This window comes from Alosa sapidissima, chromosome 1 (genome assembly GCF_018492685.1).
Source record: "Alosa sapidissima isolate fAloSap1 chromosome 1, fAloSap1.pri, whole genome shotgun sequence".
NCBI lineage: Eukaryota > Metazoa > Chordata > Actinopteri > Clupeiformes > Clupeidae > Alosa > Alosa sapidissima.
The window spans coordinates 4248606-4257612 of record NC_055957.1 but is presented as its reverse complement, the minus strand read 5'-3'; the positions used below and the strand labels follow the sequence as shown (position 1 = coordinate 4257612).

Sequence of the window (9007 nt, the reverse complement as noted above, 5' to 3'; positions counted from 1 at the left end):
TGCCATGTATGTTCTACAACATTACCAAGCGTTTGCCATGTATGTTTTACAACATTACCAAGTTAAACATAACCATTTTCTGATTAAGTAAGATGAAACTGTACTGTAAAAAGGAAGCCTTGTTTCCATAGTATTAACAGCCTCTTACTATGCATACATTTCAAACATATGATTAATTTTTCCATTCAGTCAACATAGGCGTCAACAATGTGCTTTCTGCAACATTGTCAAGTTAAACACAACAATTTGTAAAAACAGCAACAAGGTTATACAATGATAGAATTGTTCTTGCAGACATTGTGACCAGGTAGCGAAATGAAATAAATCCATTTGAAATGGGTGTGCAGTGAACAACTATTTTAAAAACATTGGAAACTTCTATCTTAATTTAGCTAAACATGATGAACCTTGAAAAACTACAATTGTATAGTAGTGATGGGCAATACAGAATTACTGGCGTACTTTCATGAAAAGTATGCAATTCAGTCCTGACCAGCAAGATACCAGTCTAAAGCCCTCATGACTACATGGTTGCAAGTTGAGTTGAGAGGTAATAGTGGAGTCTAAACTCCTCATGACTACATGGCTCTCCTCATGACTACTCCTCATGACTACATGGTTCCTAGTTTAGAGGTAATAATGGAGGTTTTCTTGGTATTTTCACAGTAGTTTCTCTTCATTCATCTGCATATTATCTGTAGCGCTACCCTATGCTATATAATTTATTGTTAATTGTTGAAGTGTTTCTTGGTTTCTTTCACATGAATGTCTCTGTATTTACCTTCATATATCCTATACTTACCAAAATAATATTATACTACAGTTGACCATATATTTACTTGGTATATAGCAATTATTGGACTTCAACAGGAAGGGTTGTTGAAAAAAAATGCATTATGCTTCAAAGCTACATTAGAAAAACAGTGCTATTTAAAAGATGCGTTCATGTCTTATAAATATGAAATACGTAAATGTCCAGATAATGAATGATAATACATATTTTATTAAAGAAATATGACACTTGGAGTTCAGGTCAGTTGAAATATTCTGGTCAGAGGCTAAGACAAGACACTCAGCCATTTTACATAGTAATGTGTTACATTAGATATGTTTGTAACATAATACATAATAATGTGATACATAAGATATGTTTGTGGTAACAATTTACCTAATAATGCGATACATAAGATATGTTTGTGGTAACAATTTACATAATAATGCGATACATAAGATATGTTTGTGGTAACATGAAATGAAAAATCAAAGCATAAAGGAATATTCTGTGAGCAGTTCACAGTCAGGCCATCTCCAGGCAGTGGTGTGCGAGTGTGTGTGTGTGTGTGTGTGTGTTAGCGTGTGCGTGTGTGTGTGTGTGTGTGTGTGTGTGTTAGCGTGTGTGTGTTAGCGTGTGTGTGTGTGTGTGTGGTGCAGCATGTCTCTATGTCTCTCCATCTGAATCCATCACCTGCTTTGATCCTGCTACTGATCCCTTAGCTCTGCAGAGGGTCCCAGCACCATGGACTCAGACTCATCTGTCACTCACACACCACAAGCTGCCAGATGTGTGTGTGGTTGTGTGTGTGTGTGTGTGTGTATGTGTGAGAGAGAGAGTATGTTTGTGGGTTTCATGTTATTAATAAAGTGTGTGTATGAGAGAATGTGTCTTAATGTATGTGAGTGTGGTGCTGCTGTAATGAAGATGAGTGTGTGTGTGTGTGTGTGGTCTGGTCTGGTCTCTGTAGGTGGGAGGGTAGGGTGGACACCCTTCACTGCCCAGCCAATTGTGTCTGATAAATGTATACGCTACGCGCCATTTGGCAGCCAATAAAAATCAGGGGCCGAGCGTCCTTAATCAGCAGCAAAGGTGCTGGCTGTCTAATGACATTAGAGACAGCACCACACACACACACACACATACACACACGCGCACGCACGCACGCACGCACACACGCACACACACGCAAGCACGCACGCACGCACGCACGCACACACGCACGCACACACACACACACACACAAGTCTGGAGCCAGCCGCGCGGAGAGGCGTAATTACCTGCCAGTGTGTGTCTCACAGTGCGGGTGTGCGCACACACACACACACACACACACACACAAATAGGGGCACATACACATATACACACAGGAGAGCGGATCGCTGTGGCTGACCCTGGGAGAGGAGTATGCAGCCGGCAGAAGGGATTTCTGGGATAGCTTTCATTTGTTTTGTTTGGCCATTAAATCAGACTGTGCTTCTCATCACACACACACGGACACACACACACACACACACACACAGTAGCTCTGAGCTGAACAAATGCCCTGAAGAACCAGCTCCCCATCTTAATAATGAAATCACACCTTGTGCTGGGTGCCTGCAGGGCTCTGCAGTTTCCAGACTGTGTTGGTTTTTGCTATATGTGCTCTGCTACTGATGCAACAAATTGGAGCCATTCAGGATCCATAAATCATTAATATTAATTAAATGAAATGGTTAATTAGTCATTACTTCCTTAAACAGTAGAGATTGTTTGGCAAAAAGGGTAACATTAAACACATCCTACAATCTATCCACGTTATTTTCACTTGACTATATTAATGTTGAAATGTCTTTATCCAGGTAAACCTAATCTTAGAAAAAAGGGGCTGTACATGTATGTGGTGGCTAAGGAAGTTAGCATGCACTAGCCACCATAAGACATTGTGTGTTCAATGGCTGCCACCGCTATGGCCTTTAAAACCCTTAAAGGTGTACCGCCACTCTGGTGTGACGGGAATGTTGGAAAATGAACGTTCTAAAGAATATTTAGGATTCAACATGGAATTTTAGAACCTTCAATTGTTGCGGAACGGAATCTTGTATTAGAATGTTCAAAAACCCACACCTTTAAAAGAGCGATTTGTAGGATTGTTACCGAACGTTCTGTAGGCCAAAATCAAAACACTGGTGAACGTTCTCAAGACTACCAGATGCGAGCCTCTTCTGGGTTGCCAGATGTAATTAAGACTTAGCTAACCTGTTAGTTGACCTGCAGCTGCTTTAACGTTTCTCCAACCATGACCCAGCTACACATTACGGAAACAGTGAAAACAAAAAATACCTCTCTAACCAACGTAACATATTTAGCTGAAGTTAGCGATGCAGATGAAGTTTAGCCTAGGCTACCTGTCGTAAAGAAATATGGCCAGCTCTGCGTCAGACTTGATATTCTTTGTTTGACGAAGACGTCGCCATCTCAGGAAGCTCCTCCGATGTCCACTTAATTTGTTTCTTGTTTTAATTTTGGAAATTTGCCTGTAGGTGTTGACTACAACTGACAGCAAGTTGACAGTTGACACCTTTGCTAATTTGGCAACACAAATAGGAGGACACGCTAGCCCATTATTAATACGCTATTCTAGAATGAATTGTTCAAAACATAAGCAAAAATTCCAAGAGATTCTGCCCCGTAACTAATTTTTTTTCATGGGTTTTACAGGGTTTTACAGGTTATAGTATAATGTTGTCAAATAAGCCATTACTTCAATTCATCGTGTTTCCTTACTCTCTGACAACATATGGTGATCATTTTTGGAATGGTTACCATTTATTTTCCATTATTTCCTACATACTGGTCCTTTAAGGTGCTTTGGATAAAAGCGTCAGTTAAATGCATAAATGAATAAATAAACAGTAGACCCTCCCTACCCTGTATAGTAGTCTCTATTGTTCTTATGATAATTACCAGTGTGGCTGAAAATGTGTTCTTCTGGTCATGCCACAATAAATCACCTCAAAAAGCTAAGTCCCCGATATGATATCTGGTTTGTTCCACAGTTCGCATAGCAACACACACACACACACACACACACACACACACACACACACACACACACACACACACACACACAGAGCCAGGCATCGGTGCAGGAGATCAGGAATCAATGGTGTTTTGCGGAAGTGGTGAGTAAAGTATCTATCTCTCAAATTCATATGAAAATAAGATGAAATAGTTATGCTAGAGTGAATAGTTATGTGTGCTACCCCCCCCCCCCCACGCAAACCCACACCCTGTGTATGACGTGTGTACATTTATTCCTCTCTCTCTGTTTTTGACTCTCTCTCTCTCTCTCTCTCTCTCTCTCTCTCTGTGTGTGTTTGTGTCTGACCCACTGAGCCAGAAGGCTCCTTAGCTCCATAAGCCTCTTGAAATTTGCATGGAATTTTCAAGTTGATCAAAAAGATTCAAACTAATCCGCCTAAGTGCTGTCTAACGTCTAGCTCAGCTCGCTCAGATTACTCCCCTCACAAACGCGAGCTCCCCGACCCGCTCTCTGCATCATAGCCCACAGACACTGATAACAAGACTCGTGTGCGTCTGCATCTACAATCCCCCCTCACAGACAGACAGACAGACAGACAGACAGGCTCACTCACTGCATCATAGAGTGCAGTCATGGACAATAATGCTGGTGTTTTTCCACTGCACTCATCCACACAGACAGACAAACAGACAGACAGGCATCACTGACTTATAGAGCACAGACATGCACATTAATACTGATGTGGGCATCACTGACTTATAGAGCACAGACATGCACATGAATACTGATGTGGGCTTCACTGACTTATAGAGCACAGACATGCACATGAATACTGATGTGGGCATCACTGACTTATAGAGCACAGACATGCACATTAATACTGATGTGGGCATCACTGACTTATAGAGCACAGACATGCACATTAATACTGATGTGGGCTTCACTGACTTATAGAGCACAGACATGCACATTAATACTGATGTGGGCATCACTGACTTATAGAGCACAGACATGCACATGAATACTGATGTGGGCTTCACTGACTTATAGAGCACAGACATGCACATGAATACTGATGTGGGCATCACTGACTTATAGAGCACAGACATGCACATTAATACTGATGTGGGCATCACTGACTTATAGAGCACAGACATGCACATTAATACTGATGTGGGCATCACTGACTTATAGAGCACAGACATGCACATTAATACTGATGTGGGCTTCACTGACTTATAGAGCGCAGACATGCACATTAATACTGATGTGGGCATCACTGACTTATAGAGCGCAGACATGCACATTAATACTGATGTGGGCTTCACTGACTTATAGAGCACAGACATGCACATTAATACTGATGTGGGCATCACTGACTTATAGAGCACAGACATGCACATTAATACTGATGTGGGCTTCACTGACTTATAGAGCGCAGACATGCACATTAATACTGATGTGGGCATCACTGACTTATAGAGCGCAGACATGCACATTAATACTGATGTGGGCTTCACTGACTTATAGAGCACAGACATGCACATTAATACTGATGTGGGCATCACTGACTTATAGAGCACAGACATGCACATTAATACTGATGTGGGCATCACTGACTTATAGAGCACAGACATGCACATTAATACTGATGTGGGCTTCACTGACTTATAGAGCACAGACATGCACATTAATACTGATGTGGGCATCACTGACTTATAGAGCGCAGACATGCACATTAATACTGATGTGGGCATCACTGACTTATAGAGCGCAGACATGCACATTAATACTGATGTGGGCATCACTGACTTATAGAGCACAGACATGCACATTAATACTGATGTGGGCATCACTGACTTATAGAGCACAGACATGCACATTAATACTGATGTGGGCTTCACTGACTTATAGAGCACAGACATGCACATTAATACTGATGTGGGCATCACTGACTTATAGAGCGCAGACATGCACATTAATACTGATGTGGGCATCACTGACTTATAGAGCACAGACATGCACATTAATACTGATGTGGGCTTCACTGACTTATAGAGCACAGACATGCACATTAATACTGATGTGGGCTTCACTGACTTATAGAGCACAGACATGCACATTAATACTGATGTGGGCATCACTGACTTATAGAGCACAGACATGCACATTAATACTGATGTGGGCTTCACTGACTTATAGAGCACAGACATGCACATTAATACTGATGTGGGCATCACTGACTTATAGAGCGCAGACATGCACATTAATACTGATGTGGGCATCACTGACTTATAGAGCACAGACATGCACATTAATACTGATGTGGGCTTCACTGACTTATAGAGCACAGACATGCACATTAATACTGATGTGGGCTTCACTGACTTATAGAGCACAGACATGCACATTAATACTGATGTGGGCTTCACTGACTTATAGAGCACAGACATGCACATTAATACTGATGTGGGCATCACTGACTTATAGAGCACAGACATGCACATTAATACTGATGTGGGCTTCACTGACTTATAGAGCACAGACATGCACATTAATACTGATGTGGGCATCACTGACTTATAGAGCACAGACATGCACATTAATACTGATGTGGGCATCACTGACTTATAGAGCGCAGACATGCACATTAATACTGATGTGGGCATCACTGACTTATAGAGCACAGACATGCACATTAATACTGATGTGGGCTTCACTGACTTATAGAGCGCAGACATGCACATTAATACTGATGTGGGCATCACTGACTTATAGAGCACAGACATGCACATTAATACTGATGTGGGCATCACTGACTTATAGAGCACAGACATGCACATTAATACTGATGTGGGCTTCACTGTATTCACACTTATGCTTTATTATATAAACACCATAACAACCAGACAATGCATCACGGAGAACAGACATGGACAATAATATGGTGAGTTGCTCATTACACCATTCATATATTCAAACACACACACACACACACACACACACACACACACACACACACACACACACACACACACACACACACACACACACATTTCCTGTAAAACAGAACACCTCCATGTTCACCTTACGTTTCCCAGGCATGTGGTCCAGGGCACAGTGAGTGATGCAAAGCATTGTGGGTAAAGTACCAAATGAGTATACGTAGCGGGGTCCCGGTGCGTGGTGAGGGGTCTTTTAACAAACGACTTAACGGCGTTCAGGAGGATCGATACGCCACGCCACGCCACACCACCCCTCCAGCCCATGAGGAATACTTGCTGATGGGCCACTTTCAGCAGGCTTCACCTGATGTATTTATACATTCAGCCAGGCAGGCACGTGGCTTGGGTTCCCAAACACTGCAGGGTGGGGTGACGGAATGCCTGTCCGAGGGGGGAGCCAATAAGAGTGCATTTGTAGAGGGGTTTGCTTCATCGCCAGGGCACTGCTCTGACTCTGACTGGGTAGACATGTGCCACGGCCCTGATTGGATAGACATGTGCTATATTTGGATCTGATTGGCTGAATATATTCCATATCAGGCCCTGATTGGATAGACATGTGCTATATTTGGATCTGATTGGCTGAATATATTCCATATCAGGCCCTGATTGGATAGACATGTGTTATATTTGGATCTGATTGGCTGAATATATTCCATATCAGGCCCTGATTGGGTTGATATCACCTCTGGCCCTTAATTGGCTAGATAGCTATATTTGGATCTGACTGGATAGATATTTGCTACATTTGCACCTGATTGGCTGGATATATTCCACATCAGGCCCTGATTGGATGGAAATGTGCCACGTCTGGGTTGGATAAGGACCAGAGCTGGGGTGGGATCACCAGCATCTAGAGCTCCAGGGCAGCAGACTCCAGCATGGTGCCGAAGCGTGGTCATATTAATCAAACAGAACACGATGACCAGAAGGCTGTTTGGACCGCTATGCATGGGTTTTAAAAGTTTTCAATCATGATACAGCTATTAAAATAAAGGCTTTTAAAATATTTTTCTAACGAAGAGTGCCTTGGATTCTTCTTTTGCCCCCACAACTACTGGGTTCCCTACACCAAAGAACACCTTTCAATACTGGATCTTTTGAACTTCCAAGCACATTGGACTCTTTCTTTGTGATAACAAAATGAGAGGTCATATCTATTACAGTGTAATAATAATGCACAATACCAAGAAAATATGACATCTTAACATATTCAGTTTCCACTATTTTCCCCAATTCTTGATATTGTGTTATAGATGGACATACAACACTAGTTTTGCAATAACTGTTTATAATGATGTTAATATAATTACTCCAATGACATAATGACCAGCTCAATATGGTGGAATGGAATAGCACTGTAGTCAGCCCAAACACATCAAAATAAAGCAAAGGACAATGCTGTGCTGGAATTGCACACACACACAACACACATACACACACACACACACACACACACAGCAGGTAGAGATTTCTGGAGGAGGAGGGAATGCAACACACACATTTAATACCCAAGTGTGTAAATGCAGCTCACAGCAGGGATAACAGTCAGCAGGGAATGTAAACACCATCACTCTGCAGTCAGGGTGTGCAGCTTCAGCCTGCCAGGTCATTACTGCTGTGTGTGTGTGTATGTGTGTGTGTGTGTGTGTGTGTGTGTGTCATCCCATCAATGCACTCTGTGTGTGTGTGTGTGTGTCATGTCATCCCATCACTGCAGTGTGTGTGTGTTCATGCACCTACAAGCTCAATTCTGTCTGCAATCACATGTGTTTGCACATGAAGTGTTCAGATGAAAAAAAAAACATTTTCTTTTTTATAAATCAGTCACGTAATCATGCAGTCATGGTCTTAACAATCACAGCAGTTTGCTTATTTTGATTAAGTAAAAATAAATCAAACCAAAACAACAGATTATTTATATATAATACATGCAATGCAAAAAATGTAGGATAGCTGTTTTTGCCTCTAAACTCTTTTCCAAATGTACAAGCGAATTGTATTTTTGATTTTTTACAACCTCATAACAAATGCAGCATTGACAAGTTGCTCTTGCTCATTAGCAGAGGCAAGATAGCCGTGAAGAATTGCCAGAAGTTACAAGAATCATTAATTTAACGAGACTGGGAGACTTAATGAAAACAAGCATGATATAAATGAATAATCAATTTCCTGGTCCTGCCCCTCGCCCAAGGGGAGCAA

At 41.8% G+C, this 9007-nt stretch overlaps 1 long non-coding RNA gene across 1 annotated transcript in view; it reads left to right on the top strand.

Annotated features, from left to right (window-relative positions):
* The first annotated feature begins 6930 nt into the window (after positions 1 to 6930).
* LOC121718511 overlaps positions 6931 to 9007 on the top strand; it is an 18819-nt gene continuing 16742 nt past the window's right edge. Inside the window, exon 1 of the long non-coding RNA XR_006033959.1 lies at positions 6931 to 6943. This is a non-coding gene — a long non-coding RNA (uncharacterized LOC121718511). The remainder of the gene's footprint in view (positions 6944 to 9007) is intronic.